The sequence below is a fragment of the Psammomys obesus genome, unplaced genomic scaffold, assembly GCF_907164565.1.
Source record: "Psammomys obesus unplaced genomic scaffold, mPsaObe1.curated_primary_1811, whole genome shotgun sequence".
NCBI lineage: Eukaryota > Metazoa > Chordata > Mammalia > Rodentia > Muridae > Psammomys > Psammomys obesus.
In genome coordinates, this window is record NW_026585580.1 from 7303774 (window position 1) to 7325352 (window position 21579).

Below are 21579 nucleotides of genomic sequence, written 5' to 3' on the forward strand. Positions count from 1 at the left end.
CTCTTCTACAATGCACAGTTCTTAGCCAATGTGACAACTGCTTTCTGTTTGTTTAAATGTTCTATACATTTATGTCAAAGATTCTTTTTGGGACACCCTATTATTTTGAACATGGATATATTTTATTTGCCTAGCCAAAAAAGTACTTGGGAATGTAATCAAGCACTAACAGCAACTCTAGTAAGTAAATAATTTCATTTTAAAGCAAGAAAGGCTCATTTATAACCCAGCTAACATCAACTTTTGATACAATTTGAAGATGTTATGTGTCCAAGGATTATATTTTGGAATTTGATATAAAGTTATTATATTAAATGATGAGTGTTTATACATCAAATGACACGACTGAGCTTAAAGATGAACTAAAATATAATATGAACTGTTAATCACAACACATTTTTCTTAAGTGTGATTTGAAACATAAGAGATTTATACACAGATATTCTGGTCTCTACATTTAGACTGACTATCTTCTACAGGAAAAAGCTTCATATGAAATAACGTTGGATCATCAACAACTATCAATAACCTTTAGTAATGTTCAAATCACATTTGTTTACTGAAAACAATGACAATCATTTAAATCAATTCAGAGTTCCTAAAATTATCATATGTCTTCATAAATATATATGTATATAAAACACATATGCACACACACATATATATAGTATATATATATATGTAGACATAAGTTTATGTTTTAAATTTTCTTTTTAGTATTACTACATTAATATGTTGTGAAGTGATATGACCTAAATTTGAGATTTAGTAAAGAAGCTATTGTAAAAATTATTTGATAAAATGAACACAGAGTCAACAGCAAGGAATTGTCAAGCATACTAAAAATACCAGTGAGTTTCTACAAGATATATTAATTGGCAATAAATTTACATATATATATATATATATTTAAGATATCAATACAATGATACAAATACCTAAATGAGCAAGCAACCAAACATTTATATGTACTTTCTGAAACATTTGGATTAACACTACTTCCTGAAATGTTAGAGTGTCTTTAGTTGTTTGTAGAGTTGGCTTAGCCATTACAATCACATACTGTCTTTCAGAGAAACCACATTTCATTCCCAATATCCATGCCAGGTGGCTTATAGCCACCTCTAACTACAGTTCACAGCATCAGACACCTATGTAAACATACACTCCCACACATACATACGCAAAATTTAAAAACCAAAATAAGTCCTAAAATAAGTCTTAAAAACAAGCATCCTAAAAGCTCATTGTTTAATCAGCACAAATAAAATTAAATCTCTTCAAATAAAACTTCACTTGGATCAAGGATTTTATAATTATTGATCAAACAAAGCAAAACTTGTTGAATATTTGAGATTTTGCAATCATCTTTCATCTAACCAGTATGGCCTGGCAGAGAATATAAAACATTTGATGTTTGACATCTGCTTCCCATCATCCGTCACTCTGTCTATTGACTAGTGACTGAGTCACTAACATGGAGTGGACAAGTAAGAAACTCTGTTACAATCACTAGAATGGAGCAGAGTTGGCATAGTCCTAAGAATTACGAACTATGCTGAGCCTGATGGCCAACTGATGGGCAGAGTGAATGGAATTCTATGTAAGAAGTGGGAAATAGTAAGAGCTGGAGGGGACGGGAACTCCACAAGGAGAGCAACAGAACAAGATAATTTGAACACAGGGAACTTCCCAGAGACCCATACTCCAACCAAGGACTATTCGTGGAGATGACCTGGAACCCCTGCACAGGTGTAGCCCATGGCAGGTCAGTGTCCAAGTGGGTTACCTAGTAATGAGAAGAGGGACTGCCTCTGACATCATCTGATTGGCCTGCTCTTTGATCATCTCCCCCTTATGGGGGAGCAGCCCTACCAGGCCACAGTAGAGGACAATGCAGCCACTTTTGATGAGAACTGATAGACTAAGATCAGAAAGAAGAGGAGAACCTCCCCTATCAGTGGACTTGGGGAGTGGCATGCATGCAGAAAGGGGAGGGAAGGTGGGATCAGGAGGGGAGGAGGGAGGGGCTTATGGGGGGATACAAAATGAATAAAGTGTAATTAATAAAAAAAATAAAAAAAGAAAAAAGAAAAAAAAAGAATTACGAACTAATGAGAGAAGCACAGACTGGAGGCTAAGTAGGTCCTTTCTCCGTATGCCCTTTTTGAATCTATGACTCAATAAGTATAGCTGATTACACCCAAGGCAACCTTTCATTATAAATTGAAATCCTTAGTGTGTGGAGAGTTGTGGGAATGCATGAATATGAACTGCCTCATGCAAAGATAAACACCCACTGTCATAACAGCATTAAATGAGGCTTTAAAGGCTCTGGGTTACATGTTAGCAGCAAAGTGTTTTCTGCTTTCTTCTTTCAGTCATTGTTACCCTGAGCTTATACATCAAATGCCTGGCAGAAGGTGTTTGATCCAGTCCTCTCTCTCTTCAGAGAAAACTGGATCAATAGACAGTTCATGAATATTGTTAATCTTTCAGGATTTACACTTTCTTTGTTCAAGTCAGCCTTTCCCCAATGAAAATAATTACTGTATTTTTTTTTTTACAACTAACTTTTATAGTACTTATTTATAAGGAAAATACATCTCTTATTTTGTGGTTATGCTTTCCAACATTTTGAAATGTTTCAATGTAATTTTAGCTATTGGTGATACAACATATACTTGGACACGGAAACACTGTTTTTTTTTTTTTTTTCTTTTTCTGTAGAAAAGCCAACTTTATGTAATAGTGACACAATTAATATTTCTATATAAATAACTAAAAATTGATATGGCTGTTTAAATATAATACAATTTAACTCCAATCATGGAGGAATTTGATGTCTTTGTCTTCCATGTACACCTGCATTCTTATGTACTCCTCCATAATTAACAATAAAATTATTATTTTGTTAACATTGCAAATTAAAATATGTGACTTGTTTATCTCTTAGAGCTGTCACCATGTTTTTTTAATTATTATTTTTTTTACACTTCATTCACTTTGTATCCCCCCATAAGCCCCTCCTTCCTCCCTTCCCGATCCCACCCTCCCTCCTCCTTCTTCACACATGCCCCTCCCCAAGTCCACTGATAGGGGAGGTCCTCCTCTCCTTCCTTCTGATCTTATTCTATCAGATCACATCAGGAGTGGCTGCATTATCATATTCTGTGGCCTGGTAAACCTGCTCTACCCTCAGAGGGAGGTGGATCAAAGAGCAGGCCAATCAGATTGTTTCCGAGACAGTCCCTCTTCCCATTACTATGTAACCCACTTAGACATTAAACCGCCATGGATTATATCTGTGCAGGGGTTCTAGATTATCTCCATGCATGATACTTGGAGTATGGGTCTCTGAGAAGACCTCTGTGTTCAAATTTTCTGGTTCTGTTGCTCTCCTTGTGGGGTTCCTGTCTTCTACATGACCTACTATTTCCCACTTCTTACATAAGATTCCATGCACTCTGCCCAACAGTTGGCCATAAAGTCTCAGCATCTGCTTTCATAGTCTGCAGGGCAGAGTCTTTCAGAGGCCCTCTGTGGCAGGTTCCTAGGTTGTTTCCTGCTTTCTTCTTCTTCTGATGTCCTTCCTCTTTGCCTTTCGTGATGGGGATTTTAGTCAGGGTCCTCTCTCTTGATTAGTTTCTTTAGATGTACAGATTTTAGTAGGTTTATCCTATAAGTCTATATGAGTGAGTATATACCGTGTTTGTCTTTCTGCTTCTGGGATAGCTCACTCAGGATGATCTTTTCCACCATTTACCTGCAAATCTCATGATTTCCTTATTTTTCATTGCAGAGTAATACTCCATTGTGTAGATGTACCACAATTTCTTCGTCCATTCTTCAGTTGAGGGGCATCTGGGCTGTTTCCAGCTTCTGGCTATTACAAAGAAAGCTGATACAAACATGGTTGAGCAAATGTCCTTATTGTGTTCTTGAGCCTCTTTTGGATATATGCCTAGGAGTGGTATGGCTGGATCTTGAGGAAGCGCTATTCCTAGTTGTCTGAGAAAGCACCAAATTGATTTCCAGAGTGGTTGTACAAGTTTACATTCCCACCAGCAGTGGAGGAGGGTTCCCCTTTCTCCACAACGTCTCCAACATGTATTGTCACTTGAGTTTTTCATCTTGGCCTTTCTGATGGGTGTAAGGTGAAATCTCAGGGTTGTTTTGATTTGCATTTCCCTGATGGCTAATAGGGTTGAGCATTTCTTTAACTGTTTCTCTGCCATTCGATATTCCTCTACAGAGAATTCTCTTTTTAGCTCTGATCCCCATTTTTTAATTGGATTACTTGGTTTGCTGCTTTTCAGCTTCTTTAGTTCTTTATATATACTGGATATTAGCCCTCTGTCAGAGAAAGGGTTAGTGAAGATTCTTTCCCAATCTGTAGGCAGTCATTTTGTTTTGATGACGGTGTTCTTCGCTTTACAGAAGCTTTTCAGTTTCATGAGGTCCCATGTATTGATTGTTGATCTTAGAACCTGTGCTGTTGGTGTTCTGTTCATGAAGTGGTCCCCTGTGCCAATGAGTTCTAGGGTATTCCCCACTTTTGTTTCTACCCGATTTAATGTGTCTGGTTTTCTATTGAATGACAACATATTTACAGATAAACAAGAGCCCAGAGATTTGCTGATATTATTTCTAATAAAATATTTAGCATTCTGTTTTGATGGGTTTTAGTGGATCTTAAGAGTTCAAGGAACTGTTTTTTTGTTATATACCTGAGTTCTCAAAGGCCTTTTATGCACACTTATTAATCCGTGGTTCACAACTATATTGTATGTAGGAACATAATTGTTAGCATTACAATGATAAAAAAACAAAGCAAAATGTCAATTGAGTTGCTCACCAGAATTCCAGGACACATTGGGATTTTAAATTTCATAACTTTTCTTAGAAATTTTTAAATAACTATCTCTGCTAAGGGTGAGAGTGGAGAGCCACATGTTTAAATACAGCAGCCCTTACGTAGTAAGATACAATTGAAAAAAGAAGTAAATATTAAACTGAAATTATCTCCTCACCTACTGTCTGACCCTAGCCTATTGGGTCTCATCAGGACTGGCTGCATCATCTTCCTCTGTGCCCTGGCAAGGCTGCCGCCCCCCCCCCCCCAGTGGGAGTGATCAAAGAGCCAGACACTGAGTTCATGTCAGAGACAGTCCCTGCTCCCCTTACTAGGGTACCCACTGGGAGACTGAGCTACCTACCCCTAACAGTGGACTAGGGAGATGGTATTAGGGGGATAAGAGGGAGGGATGGTGGGACTTGAAGGAGGTGAGGATAGGGGCTGAAGCCAGTATACAAAGTGAATAAATTATAATAAATAATAAAAAATTTGAAAATTAAAAAATAAAATTATCTCAATATTTATAATATATCTCTACATCCCCACCTGCTTGTTTTCTCTAAGTTGAAAAAATATGACATTTCTCAAATCTAAATTGCTTTTCTGTGTAAAAGTATATATGTGTTCGCATGAAATTATAGATAAATACACACAAGTTAGACAGTCAGATAATAAAGAACAGAAAAAGGATTGAGATACATAAGTGAATCCTAAGGACTGAGATATATATGTTATATTCCTATAGACTGAGAAACACAAGTTATATTCTGAGCAAGTAACATTTTATTTCAGTTGCTTATATTCTCTAAGCCTAAGTTTATTCATCTGTAATATAAATTGCTTTCATTCTCTAAGGCTGATACCTCTTTAAGCTTTCTGTGTCTCCATTTCTGTCCAAACCTGTGTTGAGAATAGAAAAATCTCCATGAAATATATTAAAACTAATTTCATTCTCTGACTGGGTTCAGTGTATTGTTCAATAAAATATTTTAATGTTTAGGTACATTCTTTTCATCAAAATTAATGTAGCTTTATAATAGACAGGCTGTTCTGATCATGCTTACAGTGGTTTTGTTTACTGGGGTTTTAAAATCGTCATCCTTTAGGCTAGGGAAATAGTTTAGTAGTAAAAGTAAATGCCCCAAAAGAGGCTTGATCCTTATCAATACAGAATATTCCCCAACTGGTTGTTATTCATAAATTAGCACCTATAACCTCAATGTCACAACACATCTTTTAAGTTACATTTTATACTGAATATAATTAAATTTCCAAGTGAAAGTGTAAGTAGAAGTCATTGATAAACAAATTATTTCATTTTAAAAAACTCAAATATAGACCACTCAAATGAGCCAGCATTTCTCTGAAACTGCTAAACTAATGAACTCTTCCTCTATTACTATTTACTTAGAAATTAGAATGGTTGGATTATATTCTTAGCTTATGAGGTACCAAAATCTTGTATCAAAATATAGAAAAGAAAGATGAAAGAAATACATCCACTGACACTTTTTCCAAAATATTTCAGAGATACATTGTTCCAAACACATGGGTTTTCAGTTCAAATAATTTTGGAAAATGTTGACTCTCATCAGGAATGCACCTGCCATCTTATTTTTGTGCTTCCAGCTGCAAGAATGGAGGGGAAGTAACGAAGTTCCCATTTTAAGAAAGAGGAGCAGCATGACCCACAGTGCTCTTGTCTGTGGAGCACATATTTTACAGAACAAGAAACAACAAAATAGCTAAATATGATGAAAAATACTTAATTTAATATATATATATATATATATATATATATTTATTTATTTATTTACTATTCCAAGAAGTTTTCTGTTTCTTTTGTTAATTTCATCTTCGTTCAATTATTCTTTCTGCTGTACTCACTTCAACAGAATTTTTAAAGGAGGCTTGTTTCTCTGTCCCGGAGTTTGGAGGATGTCCCTGCACTGTGGAGACAGGTGTGATCGGTACACTGTGAATGAAAGCAGAACAGTGTGAGGTTGGAGTTTTAGGAAGATGCCGGGTCTTGTAGGGTCTTGTCAAACTTGTTAAGGTGTGTTTATTTCAAATGCTAGGAGCATTCATGGAGGGGTTTGCAACAAAACAATGACATAATCTTTCTGAAAAGATTGTTGTGGGTGCTGTTATGTAGATGTCATGGAATCTGCTGCTTAACTGCCTGCCTTGTTGACATCTCCGTGGCCCACAGATGTATCTGTGAGGCTGGATGAATTTTTCTGTGGCTTACTTTGTTTTGAAGATTAAATGAGGAAATGAATGTAAAATACTTTAAATCATTGGGAAAAAATGAATGCTAAATAAAAACACGCAGTGGATAATTGGAAATTATCCATTTTACTTATATAAATATAGACTAATTCTGTACAATTTGTTAAAGTATACATTTGTGTTGCCAAATTCTATCAGTCTTGGAACTATACAACTAGCAAGTAATGCCTTTTTATTGTTCTTATTCTCAGCCACTTTCATTGTTGCCTCTTTATATGTTTGCCTTCTTTATTTAAACCTACAGCATATTTCTCTGGAAAAAAAAATTGTAATAATTGTCAACCCTCATTAAACACTTTCTTTGCTAGGAACTTTTGAAGTATATTTCGTTACTCTTTTTAACAACTCTTTAAATTGGGTTCTAATTTTTTATTACCACTAAATTAATGAGAACATTAGAACACTAAAAAGCATAAAGGCATTTCTCAATTTCAGGCAGCCAGGAAGAAACAAAGCAGGGGATTTGATTCAGACTAAGACACAGGTATCCCACCCAGTTATCATTCGTTTTTCTAAATTCAGAGTTGAAAATCTATGAGCAGCCTCATTTTTCTGCAGGATTCCTGCTCATAGAAAAGTCCAGTCCCACCTCATATTTTCATTGCCCTTGATTCTTACATTATTCATCCTCTATTTCTTTAGTGCTCAGGCTTAGATGTTTCAACCCATGTTCTCATTCTTAGCGTATCTGAATATCTTTCCCAAACAGCAAATCTCACATATTTATTAGCTCATAATGTCTATTTTTTAACTTCTGAATTTTCTGTTCAAATTATGTTCAGTGTCCTAGCCAATAACAAACATATTCATGCTGAATATCATATGACAGATGAAATCCCAGCTCTTATGACACCACACAGCAAATTACTCATCTTGCTGTTGGGCACCACTCTTCCCTCTTCCAGTTTGCTGTATGTTTTTCTTTAAAAAGAAGTCTAATCAGTATAATCAGATAGAAACATTAGTAGATTCTAGAAAACAGGTGACCTAGCGTTTGTGATAATTCACATGCACCCACTTAATTAACAAGGTTGCTGGTACAAAATTGAATATACAATAATGCAAATCAGTTCATATGTATCTAGTTTTTAAACTTGTCCTTTTTATCAGCTCTAGTCATTAGTTTTGTCATATAAGTTTAAGAATTAAGTTGTCATTTCTCAAGAAAAAATTTCGGATTTTAATTTTGAGCACATTGACTATTTGGTACCATATTTTGGAGCAGTAAACAATCTGGCATCATTATTTTGGGGAACAGTTTGGTAGACTTTCCTAGAGAATTTTGTGTAGTATGTGTCCTCTAAGGGTTGATTCCATTCTGTGTTAAAAGATTCTTCTTTTAAGTCAAAGTATCACTATTTGGAGATGATATAATAGTATAAATGAGTGACCCCAAAAACTCAACCAGAGAACTTCTGTAGCTGATAAACATATTTACCAAAGTAGTTGGATACAAAATTAATTTTTAAAAAAATAGGACAGGAACCTACTGAGGCCTACAGAGGCCCTCTGAAAGATTTTACCCAGCAGGGTACAGGGAATCCTATGAAAGAAGGAGAAGATAGTAAGACCTGGAGAGGACAGGAGCTCCACAAGAAGGGCAACAGAACCAAAATATCTGGGCACAGGGATCTTTTCTGAGACTGATACTCCAACATGGACCATTCATGGTTATAATCTAGAACCCCTGCTCACATATAGCCCATAGCAGATCAAAATCCAAGTGAGTTCCCTAGTAAGGGAAACAGGGACTGTCTAGGATATGAAATCAGTGGCTGACACTTTGACTCCCACCCCCAGGGGTGTTGGAGGGTAGGAGGATCTCACTTATCAGTGGACTTGGAGAGAGGTACAGGAAGAAGTGAGGGAGTGGGACGAAGTGAAAAGAGTAGGATTGGGAAGGCCTGAGGGAGGGGGTTACAGCTGGGATACATATGAATAAACTATAATTAATATAAAAAATAAAAATTTAATAAAAAAATTAGCCTTTCTGTATATAAAAGTCAACAATGTGAGAAAAAAATTTAGGGAAACAACACATTTCACAGTAACAACAAATAAAGTACCTTGGTTTGACTCTAACTAAGCAAGTGAAAGACTTGTGTGAAAAACAAAACAAAACAAAAAACTTCGAGTCTATGAAAACAGAAATTAACGATGGAAAGATCTTCCATGCTTGTCGATACATAAGGCTAACATAATTAAAATGGCTATCCTACCAACAGCAATCTACAGATTCAATGCAATTCCCATCAAAATACCAACAAAGTTCTTTACAGACTTTCGAAGAACAATTCTCAACTTCATATAAAGGGAAAAAAAAGAATAGCCAAAACAATCCTGTACAATAAAAGAACTACTGGAGGTATCTCATTCCAAGATTTCAAGCTGTACTATAGAGTAACAGTAGAAAAAGCAACATGGTAATGGCATAAAAACAGAGTGGTAGATCAATGGAATCAAATGCAAGGCCCAGAAATAAATCCATATGCATACAGATACCTGATTTTTGACAAAGAAGCCAAAACTATACAATGGAAAAAAGACAGAATATTGAACAAATGGTACTGATCTAACTGGATGTCTACATGTAGAAAAATGCAAATAGATCCATATTTTTCACCCAGCACAAAAGTAAAGTCCAAGTGGGATCAAAGACTTTAAAATAAATCCAGAAACACTAAATCTGTTAGAAGAAAAAGTAGGGAAGAGCCTTGAACACATTGGCACAGGAGACAACTTTCTGAACAGAACACTAAGAACTCAGGCTCTAAGATAAACAATCAATAAATAAGACATCATGAAACTGAAAAGTTTCTGTAAAGAAAATGACATGGTCAACAGAACAAATCGAGAGCCTAAAGTCTGAGAAAATATCTTTATAAATGCTACATCTGACAGAGGGCTAATATCCAGAATATATATATATATGTGTGTGTGTGTGTGTGTGTGTGTGTGTGTGTACATAGTGTGTGTGCATGATTACTATAATTTCAAATAAAAACCTAATTCTTTAGGCCTGTATAAAATAATTAAACAAGACAAGGTACATTTTTTTTTCCAAACCATTGAGCCAAAAAGAAAAAAAATAAAAGTACCAAAGCTGTTCTTTCTGTAGTTCTTGCAATTTTTCTCTATTGTCCTTGTCCAAGGCCAGTATATAGCAGACAAACAATACACAGATGTAGTTTTCAGACTTAGATAATCAACAACTCAAAGTAAATTGCAGAAATGTGATTTAAAGTTGAAACACAACTTAAGAGTTAGCATGGATAATTACATTGACATCGATTCAATTAACAACAGAATGAAATCAGAAAAAAAAAAAAAAACATAAGCCAAAATACAAGAACTGATATATTTAAATGAAAAAGTAAAATAATCGTTGAACCATTTGGCAATATTGACAATAGTAATTTTGAAGTTATGTTATCTATGTGGTTAATGTCAGTACCTAACATTTCATCAAACACATTCTTACGGGAGGAACAAAGCCACATGCCTGTGAAAATTTTAATATCTCAAATATGCTTTGAATTTTGGCAAAATACAAAACTTAAAACAACAGCATAATAAATGAATAAACAAACAAACAAAGAAATGCTTATATTTTTAAACGGAGTAAAACCAGGAGGAGAAGGGCTTCAAGATGGCGGTGACCAGTGTGTACCTTTTTGAAGGGTAGAAGATCCAAAACTGCAAAACTGGTGAATGGATGGGCTGGCGAAGCCAGAGTATCGACTCTCATGCTTCCTGGCCTAGTGGGGAGGTACAGATTGGATCCAAGACACCCCCCTACTCCCTGTGAACATCTCTGGGGTCTGAGAGTGGCGAACTATTTACCCCTTTCCGCTTTCAGCTGCACCTTCCCTTGCTCCTCTTGCTCCTCTGGGAGTACATAACCCCAGGTACAGTACTGGACACCCCCTTACACTAAAGGCCAAACAGGGGGTCCAAATCTGAGAGTAGGAAACTGTGGGCTCTCTGAGATTACCACAAACACCTGTGAGTGAGTGTATGTGCCTTCTAACATTAAACCTGTTAGAAGAAAAAATGGGGAAGAGCCTTGAACTCATTGTTACCTGAGTCAACTGGGGAACAAAATAGCAAGAGCAGAGGTTCTATAATAAACAATAAATAAATGGGACCTCATGAAACTGAAAAGCTTCAGGAAAGCAAAGGAAGATGATATATATATATCAAGAAATTAAACACCAACAAACTAGTTAATCCAATTTAAAAATGTGGTACAGAGGTAAACAGATTCTCAACAGAGGAATATCAAATAGCAGAGAAACACTTAAAGAAAAGCTCAATGTCCTTATCATCAGGACAATGCAAATCAAATCGATTCTGAGATTCCATCTCATATCCATCTGAATTGCTGAGATCAAAAATTCAAGTGACAGTACATGCTAGAGAACATGTGGAGAAAGTGGAACCCTCCTTTATTGTTGGTGGTAATGTAAACTTGTACCATCACTTTGGAAATCAATCTGGTGCTTTCTGAGTAAACTGGGAATAGTGCTACCTCAGGAGCAGCTAAACCACTCCTGGGCATATACCCAAAAGATACTCAACCACACAACAAGGACATTTGCTCACTTATATTCAGAGCAGCTTTATGCATAATGGCCAGAATCTGGAAACAACATAGATGTTCCTCAAAAGAAAATTACAGAAATTGTGGTATGTTCACACAATGGAATACTACTCAGCTATTAAATCAAGGAAATCATGAAATTTTCAGGCAAATGAATGGAACTAGTAAATATCATCCTAAGAGAGGTAACCCAGAAGCAGGAAGATAGTCATGGTACATACTCAGTTATAAGTGTGTGATAACCATTTAATATAGGATAAACATACTACAATCTACATATCAAAGAAGCTTAAGAATAAGCAGGACCCTAGGAAGATGCTTAATTTTTATTCAGAAGGAAAAACAGGATAGACACCGGATGCAGTAGAAGAGAGAGAGCAGGATGGGAGCCAACTGCAGGTGTCCTCTAAAAAAGTCCAACCAGCAGTATTAAAGCAGATGCAGAGACACATAGCCAAACTTTGGAGAGAGAGCAGAAAGTCTTACGGAGAAGGAGGTAGAATGACATGGGCTGGACAGGAGCTCCACAAGGAGAACAAAAAAAAGCAAAATTATCTGGCCAGGGGGGACTGTAGAAACTGAAGCATAGTAAAAGACTATTCACAGAGAGGACCTAGACTCCCGATCAGATGTAGCCCATGGGCATCTCAGTCTCCATGTTCCCTAGTAAGTCCCCTAGTAAGGGGAGAAGAGACAGTCTCTGACATAAACTTGGTTGCCTGCTCCTTGATCACATCACCTTGGTGGGGCGACCTAGCCATCCCACAGAGGGAGAGGATCCAGGCAGTCCTGATGGGACCTGATAGGCTTAGGTCAGACAGTACGGGAGAAGGACCTCCCCTATCAGTGGACTAGGGAAAAGGCATAAGGGAGGAAGAGCAAGGTAGGGTGAGACTCGGGGGGAAATGATGTTGGGTCTACAACCAAGATACAGAGTGAATAAATTTAAATAATAATAATAAATATAATTTCATAATTTTAGATAATCTATTTTTGTATCAATAACTCTTGACATCTTGCAAATTATGCTATTTCATGCTTCCATTATTTATCAACTTAAATATATCAGTGCACTCCAAGCATCCCACCATGAGAGGACTATAACATCACCAAATATCAATCTTTACTCTGGTGCCCGTTTTTTCATACTTGTAGCTAATTCTACATATGATACTACTTATTGTTCATTTACATATAGAGTATTTTCCCTCTCCTGTGATAGCAGGGACTAGAAACCCAGGAACAAGTGTGATTTGTCTATTATGCATCAATGTTAGGTAATTATGAGCTACCTACATATTTTCCCCCAAACAACATCATCTAGGTTTTCTATGCTGGGTTTTAGTGATAACATTAACATTTATCATTAGAAACTGATTCTTTCTTTCTTTCTTTCTTTCTTTCTTTCTTTCTTTCTTTCTTTCTTTCTTTCTGTTCCTCCCATCCCTGATGAAGCTACAGCATCAGTTCTATTAGTTCATAACCGAAAAGACCTATCAGCTTTCTTTTGTTCCTTGTTTGCTCTTGGGATTTTTAAGTCTTCAAAATCCCATAAGTTTAATGCTATGAATGCATAAATAAGTAAATAAATACCTTTATTTTTTATTTATGTGTATGGCATTCAATAATACAACCACATATCCAGACTCCTTTATTATCATGACATTTTTTTGAGTGTTTGCATGTATATAATTACTTGATCATAATGAGGTCCATATTACTTACTCACTTTAGCACATCCTTTCCCAATACATCATCCTGTTCTGAGCAAATATTCCACTTTATAATTTCAGGTCTTTTAAGAATTGTATAGTCTACATTTCAGAGACTAAAATCATGCAAAATTTGTTTTTCTAAGTGGGTGTGTGACAAGGGACTTTATATGGGGAGACATAACACATGCATCTACTTACCATAGACAGGAAGTCCTCAACAGACCAAAGTATGACTGCCACCAAAGTCCAAATTGGTGATTCAATCAAGGAATTGCATTGGGGATGAGGGAGAGGTGAATTATAGGAGCAAAAATGACTCAGAGACAGCAGAGTCTCCAAAGCCCACCCAGGCGTGGAAGATGTGTCAAAACATCTGTTAATTCAAAGCACACTGCATGTCTGTAAGTAGCTCACGAGTTTGAAGATTCCCACCTACGGGACTCAGTTGTTATAAACCTCTCTTAGGCAGCAAGTCTTGTCCCTGCTTCTTCTGGGCAGCTTGTCTGGCCTCAAAGTCTTTGCAGAATGGCTTGTCTGAGAGAGTCCCTCAGCAGTCTTTATTACTTACTTTTGGAAGAAGAAGCCTAGTGAGTCTGATCTGTTTTAGAGATTTTTTCTAAAGCGATTGGAGTTGTTTATCTTATTGATTAGTTGGCTACACTACAGAATAGAATGTTTCAATCTTGGAGGACACAAATGACTATCATAAATTCTAGATTATTTCTTTTGAAAAATGTGTTTCTAGTTCCAAGTAAGCTCTAGTCAGTGGCATGGTGTTGTTCTTGTGTACGCACGCTTTCTTTATTGTTATTAATATTATTTAGACTTTTTGTGATGAAAAAAATGTTCCCTGAGGTTCGTTTACCCCATTTTCTTTATGTGCAGAAAGGAATCTAGTTGAATGGATAATATTAGTTACTTTGAATAGGGTCATGATGAGCAGTAGAACATAAATATCTCAATCTCTACTGTGATTTGACTGATTCATATCTCTCTATATATACAGAACAGAAAATCTTTTGGTAATTACATGCTTATGTGTATGATCAAAGACAATAATGATGTGTAAAGGGGACGGACTAAGGTGCACTCCTTTAGTTCGTAACTAAGTAACATGTAACTTTTGCTTCGTTTCAACCTGGAATAAAGGAAAAGAAGTAAAGGTATAAAGTCTTCTGTCCATGGGGATGTTGGCCTTGGCATATTTGGAATAAGCAAGCTAATTCTGGAGCCTTTGAAGTAATTGACCTGAGGCTTTTGTGGCTTTGCCCGCTCAGTTAATACTGTGAATGGGGAGGGTAGGGCAGAGCAGGACAGGGAAATATTATGGAAGCTTTCAGAAGTGTGGCTGGTAACAGGCTGGTATTGTTGGTCACTACGGCTGCCGTTATGAGTTTCAGCTATGTGTGATGTATTTGTTCTAGTAGATTCTTGTAGATTTAACCTCAAAGTAACACACAATAGTCATTCTTCTGTTTGAAAAAATGGAAAATCTATAAATCCACTATTTTCCTCTTCAGAGGTTTTTCAATTACTCCATATGTATGCCTGTGTGTGTGGTTGCATGTGTACAAGTTTATGGATATGGAGATCACAAATGAACATTGGATTTCTTCTTTAACAGATCTCCATCTTATGGTTTTATACAGAGTTTTATTAGGAATATTGAGTTCATGAATTGCCTAGAGTGGAGGGGCAGAAAATTTCCTAGTTAGGGGTTTCAGTGCTGTGATAAAGCACCATGACCAAAATTCTCAGTTGAATTCTGTCTTCTCTGATGACTCTAGCTCAAGTCACCTTGACATAAAAATAGCTTCTAGCATAGCAAGCGCTGGGATCCAGGTGTCTCTTTCTCCAAACACTGGAACCAAAATGTGCCACCATGCCAAGATTTGATTTGTGTACTGGATATTAAAGAGAGGACCTCATGCTTTCTTGGCAAGCAGTGTGATATCTGAGGCATCACCTGTGTTCAGTGGATGGCCACTTCTGTTATAATGGCTATGAATAATATGAGAAATTGACCACTATTATAAACTAGAAAGATTATGCATCATAATGATTAATTATCCAATGGGAACAAGAATCTTAAACTGTCTAACTCTGGGCAATTTGCGAAGTTCAAAGACCATAAGAATTAGCCTAAGAGGCCACAGGTTCTTATAAAAACAATGGTTCCAGATATGGGGATTTTTCCTTGTAGATAAAGACATAAATCTAATCAGAATATGGTTTGGACTTCAGATGCATTCAACAGGAGGTAAATCATGTCTGGTTCTTGAACTCAAGCCAGTTTCCTGGTCTCAGTGATGTTATGAATGACAGAAAAGAATCTATTACTTCCACTTTGCTAGAGTAGCATAAACTATTCTAAACGATACCATTATACCCACAGATTAGGGGAGCCACCATTTCTCATCGAAGAAACTTCTGTTTATAACAAATGTAGACCATTCCCAAAAATCAAAACGGGACACAATGCAAAGATCAATGAATCACGGGGAGCTCAGGCTCAAAATACATAATCGTTCTCACATCTATGGCCCAGAGAATATCATAGAAGAGGGAGCTGAAAGATTTTAAGAGCCAAAATAACAAGTACACTACAAAATAGGCTCATCTAGAAATGACAGCGTGTACTTTGTGGACAATAGCACTATCAACAAACATGTTAACAAGGAAAAGGAATATTTTATGGGAACTCTCCCACTAAGCAAAGTATTACAAGCAGCTATTTATGGCTCAAAGTAGATGAGTAAGGTCCTCAAAAAGATGATCCCCTCAGTGGTTGTTCAATGAAGAGGGGTCAGCCCTAAAATAACACACACAGAAGCAATAAAAATGTATATGCCTTTATGCACAGGTACACATACACACATGTACTCACATATATATAAAATATAATTAAAAATCAAAAATCAAAGGCTATCATCCTCAGGAAACAGTGGGAAGGGAATCTGAAGAATTCAAGGGAGAGTGACAGGGAGTGAGTGGAGGAAGTAAAAGAAAGGGAGATATGATGTAATACTATTTCAATAAAAGCAGTATGAAATAATATTGAAAAAATGGTTGGTTACTCTAACGGCATATGTGCCTCTATTCATTTTACCAGATTTTATCTCTTGCTAGGCCGGGGCCAGTCATCATTGTAACTCAGAGGATTAATAGATAATGTCTTCTTCTTTCTTCTCTTTCCGGTACTCGGCAGAATACTTTTTCGCACCATGAAGGTGGACTAGGGAGGAAGCTTCCAGGTAAATAGCAGGTTAAGGTCTCCATGTTATATGATTCAGTGTGAATTATCTTCAGCAATAGAATCTTTCCTGTCTTCATGTTCTAGGTGGTAATAAATGGGGTTTGCAATAGATTGTAATATTTAGGGAGCTAGAGAAACTCACTGGCCAACAACTCCAAAAAAATAATATATTCATTATTGTTACTAAGCTTTTAGTTAGATTTTGGTGTCCAGTAGGATTATTATTGTTCCATTAAAAGAAAATTATAAACACACACACACACACACACACACAAACAAATAAGTGTGTGTGTGTGTGTGTGTGTGTGTGTTAGATATTGGGAAGCTTCTATAGTAGTAGGCACCATAAATTTTTAAGGGCCTTTGAAGGTGTTCATTTGTTCCCTTATTTCTTCCACTTCTAGCACTATGAACTCTCTCAACCCTACCTGAGTTGAAAATACAATTTTCTGTATCATTAATTCCCTAAATCTTTTGTAATACAGATTTCTGTCATTATAAATATATAACTCCAACATGGCCTTTGCCCCAACATGGCCTGTCACATATGTCCAGACCTATCTGAGTATTACAAGTGAAATATTCATATATGAAGACGCAAGACTAACATTCAGTAATGAGTGAAAACATAACATTTATTTCACTGGTTCTAAGTTCACAGAATCTGAGTATTATCACTGGCTCCATTCTTTTACTCGTGAATTTCATTATTAATACCTGAGTAATATTTTAATGGGTAAATATTCCTCACTTTGATTACCCATTTGTCACTTGATTATTGTTATGTTCTTTATTGGGTGTTGTTCAAGCTGATAACAGAATCATCTAAGAAGAGACAGCCTCAGTAGAGAAAATACCCACATTACACTGGCCTGTAGGCCAGTCTTTTGACATGGCCTTGGTTAATGATTAATGTGGAAGGCTCCATTTCATTGTGAGTGCTACCATTCCTAGGCAGGTTGTTTTGGGAAGCATAATATAGCAAACTGAACAAGTAGAACAAGCCAATAAAGAAAATTTCTCTACGGTCTGTGCTTCAGTTTCTGCCTCCAGATCCTTCCTTTGAATTACTATCCTGACTTCATGATAGACTATAAACTTTAAGATAAATTAACCATTTCATCCCCAAATTGATTTTGGTCATTTTTTCTTTTTCACTGAAATAGAAACTTAATCAGTATAGAAACTGATACCAGGAGTAGGGTATGGCTGCAACAGATAAGATCATGTATTGGAGAAGATTCCGGGAAGACTTCAAAAATTTAGGTTGTAAAATATACTCAGTGCTAAGAGCTTAGTGGGCTGTTGTGAGAAACTTGAAGACAGTGCAGAAAGCAGTGCAAGATTATAAAGTTCTTGCTCCATTATATTCTAAACTAGCCTTCTTTATGTAATGTTCTGTAAAAAGAATTGTGAGTAGATTATTGTCTAGGAACAGTGGGGAAGGATGGGTAAGGAAGAATATGTTAAAATATATTGCACAAAATTCTTGAAGAGTAAATTAAAATTACACAGTGGAATACTATTCAGCAACTAAAAAAAGGAAATCATGAACTTTACAGCCAAATGGTGGGAGCCAGAAAAGATCATCCTGAGGGAGGTATCCCAGAAGCAGAAAGACGTACATGGTATATACTCACTTGTAAGTGGAAGCTAAACATATAATATAGGATAATTGTACTAAAATCTGTACAACTAAAGAAGCTAAGCAAGAAGGAGGACCCTGGGTAAGATGAGCAATCCTTACTCAGAAAGGCAAATGGGATGGACATTGGAAGAGGGAGAAAGAGGGAACAGGACAGAAGCCTACCACAGAGGGCTTCTGAAAGACTCTACCCTGAAGTGTATCAAAGCAGATGCTGAGATTCATAACCAAACGTTGGGCAGAATGCAGAGAATTTAATGACAGAAGGGGGAGATAGTAAGACCTGGAAAGGATAGGAGTTCCACAAGGAGAGTAACAGAACCAAAAAATCTGGGCACAGGTGTCCTTTCTGAAACTGGTACTCCACCAAAGGACAGTGCATAGAGATAACTTAGAACCCCTGCTCAGATGTAGCCCATGGCATCTCAGTGTCCAAGTGGGCTCTCTAGTAAGGGTAACTGGGACTGTATCTGACATAATCTCAGTGGCTGGCTCTTTGATCACCACCCCATGAAAGGGGAACAGCCTTGCCAGGCCACAGAGGAGGACAATGCAGCCAGTCCTGATGACACATGATAAGCTGAGGTCAGATGGAAGGGGAGGAGGATTTTCTCTATCAGTAGACTTGGAGAGGGGCATGGGAGGAGATGAGAGAGGGAGAATGGGATTGGAAGGGAATGAGGGAGGGGGCTATATCTGAGATACAAAATGAATGTAGCATAATTAATATAAAAAATAAAAATAATAAAAAATAGGGTAAGAATCTGTGGTTTCTTGTCAGATGGAGCTGAAGAATCGGCTATAATTTGCAAGAGACTAGCATCATGAGATGAAAATGTGTTGACATGTTTTCTCAAGTCAGCACAAGGAAGATGCAGTCCAGCGGGACTAAGGGTGCATCATATGTAATCAAGGGAACTTGGTCATATTTAATAAGGATTTCCCACATAGTGCTCTTTCAGAATGTATGAGAAGGGCCTGGAGAGAACCTAAGGTTTGGTATTGTTAGATGACTGGACAGGTTATTGACAAAGATGTAGCTGAGTTGCCATAGAGACCTCAGGATATTGTAGATAAAAGGATTTTGGAATGACCACCAAGGACATATAAAGCTGTGTGATTGAGTTTGTCTTGGTCTACAATAAAACGCACCAATGCCACAGAAGGCCAAGGTAGAGAAGTGGAAATGTTTCCTTTTGGAGCTCAGAGGATGACTGAATCCCAGGTGACCACATTGGATCACACCTTTTCACAATCCCAAATCACACTGTGAGATGAGGAAGGTGAAAGCTGTTAGCGTTACTAGTGGGATAGCAGAATCATCTATACTCTTGGACTGGCATTCATACTTTTAAAACGAAAATGTTTCCTTTCATCTTTGTGACAGAGTTTTGAGTGAGAAAGTGGTACTATATTTACCTATATTAACAAATGTAGTGGAGATGTTAAATGATTTGCTGCTGGATTCCAGAAGTAGAAATGTTTTCTAACTCTTTGAATTGTGTGAATTTAATAGAATTACTAATTTTTGATTGTCTAAATTCTTCATTTAAATATATTTCTGGACAAGTGATCTTAGGGATACTGGAGGAATAAGTAAGCTTTGGGGAAAAGTAGGCAGATAAGCCTTCCCTAGAGGATTGGTGTCGTACTTCCTCCAGCCATCTTGATGGTATTGAAAATGCAAGGTCCTTTTTTTTTTTTTTTTTTTTTTTTTTTTTCAAACCAGTGCAGGTCCTTACACAGCTACTCTTGCCCGTGCTTAGAGCCTTGTCAATTATGCAGCTAGCTACCTTCCCTGTTGATAGTCAACCAATTCTTTATCGATTAACAGTGAGACTTTGCTTTTTTGGCATGGCAGTTCTCAAAGAAAATGATATCCCATTCATTTTTGTTTTCATAATTATAAAACATCAAGTGTCCACGATCCTATTTTTTTCATTATAAGTGTCTTCTCTTAGTTATATAGAACAAACAAATACAAGAACAATGTTTTCAGTTTTTAGAATGTTGTCCTATTTAAATTAAATAAGGAATGTTAAGTATTTGAAAATTTCATAAAATATGTTGAACTAACTCACCCCCTTGACTCTTCTTTTATCCTCCTATCAATCCTCTTATTCTTTTACACTCAACTCAACTTTGAGATTACTCTTTCCTTCCCCCAACCCCAAATTGAATCCTGTTTGTGTTATCCAGCTAGTCTCAGAATTGGAATCTACTCTGCTGTGTGGGCTTGCTAGTATGGACCATATTCTAAAACAGAACAAAAGCAACAAGGACAATGACAACCACAACAAAAACAAGCTCTGAAACTCTCTGTTCCAGTAGTCATCAATAATCGTTACTCTTCTCCTGACTGTTTTGGTGCACATTTGAGTAACAGGTATCTGACAGTGGAGGGGCAGGACCAAGGCAGGCAGTCAGGGCAGGTGGTGGAGGAAGTAGGATCTGTGCTTTGGGTGTTTGGTTTCAGAACTAAGGAAATGGGAGAGTTCCCAAAGTAGGTGGGACACTTCCCTGCTCTGGTTTGAGTTGTCTGTACCTGATAAGTAGATGGCTGCCCATGCAAGGGCTAAAACGTTTGCATACAATACATTTGATCATACTATTCCCTTTCTCTCAGCTCCTTCCCTTTCTCTCACATTTCCCCACACACAGATTTTTATGTTCTTTCTTCCTTCTTTCCTCTTTAACCTTCTCCCTTAAAACTAAAACAAAATAAAAATGAGAATCATAACAAACAGAAAACCAATTGTTTTGTTTGGGGTAACTTTTTATATTGGCGGTTTTTATATTGGTAACCTAAAATATCTTAGCATATATCCTCCTGGGGCAGTGGTTCTCAACCTCCCTGATGCTGTGGCACTTTATTACAGTTCCTCATATTGTGGTGACCACCTCAAATTTGAAGTTATTATTATAACTGTCATTTGGTAGTGTTATGAAACATAATGTAAATGTTTTAGGGAATTGAGGTCTCAACCCACAGGATGAGAACTTCTGCTCCAGGGTATATAAATAAGGGGTTTGCTGGAATTCCTCCAAACTTCGATCTGGTTACATATGATCCAGTGTTCCTGTCTATCATAATGTAAACTTCAGTGGCTTAGCTAGAATTATCCTTTCTGCATTTAACTACGAAGGCCTTCGCCTGCACTGTTTGACAAAACAAATGACAAATGTGATACTACATTGCTTCTTGAACTA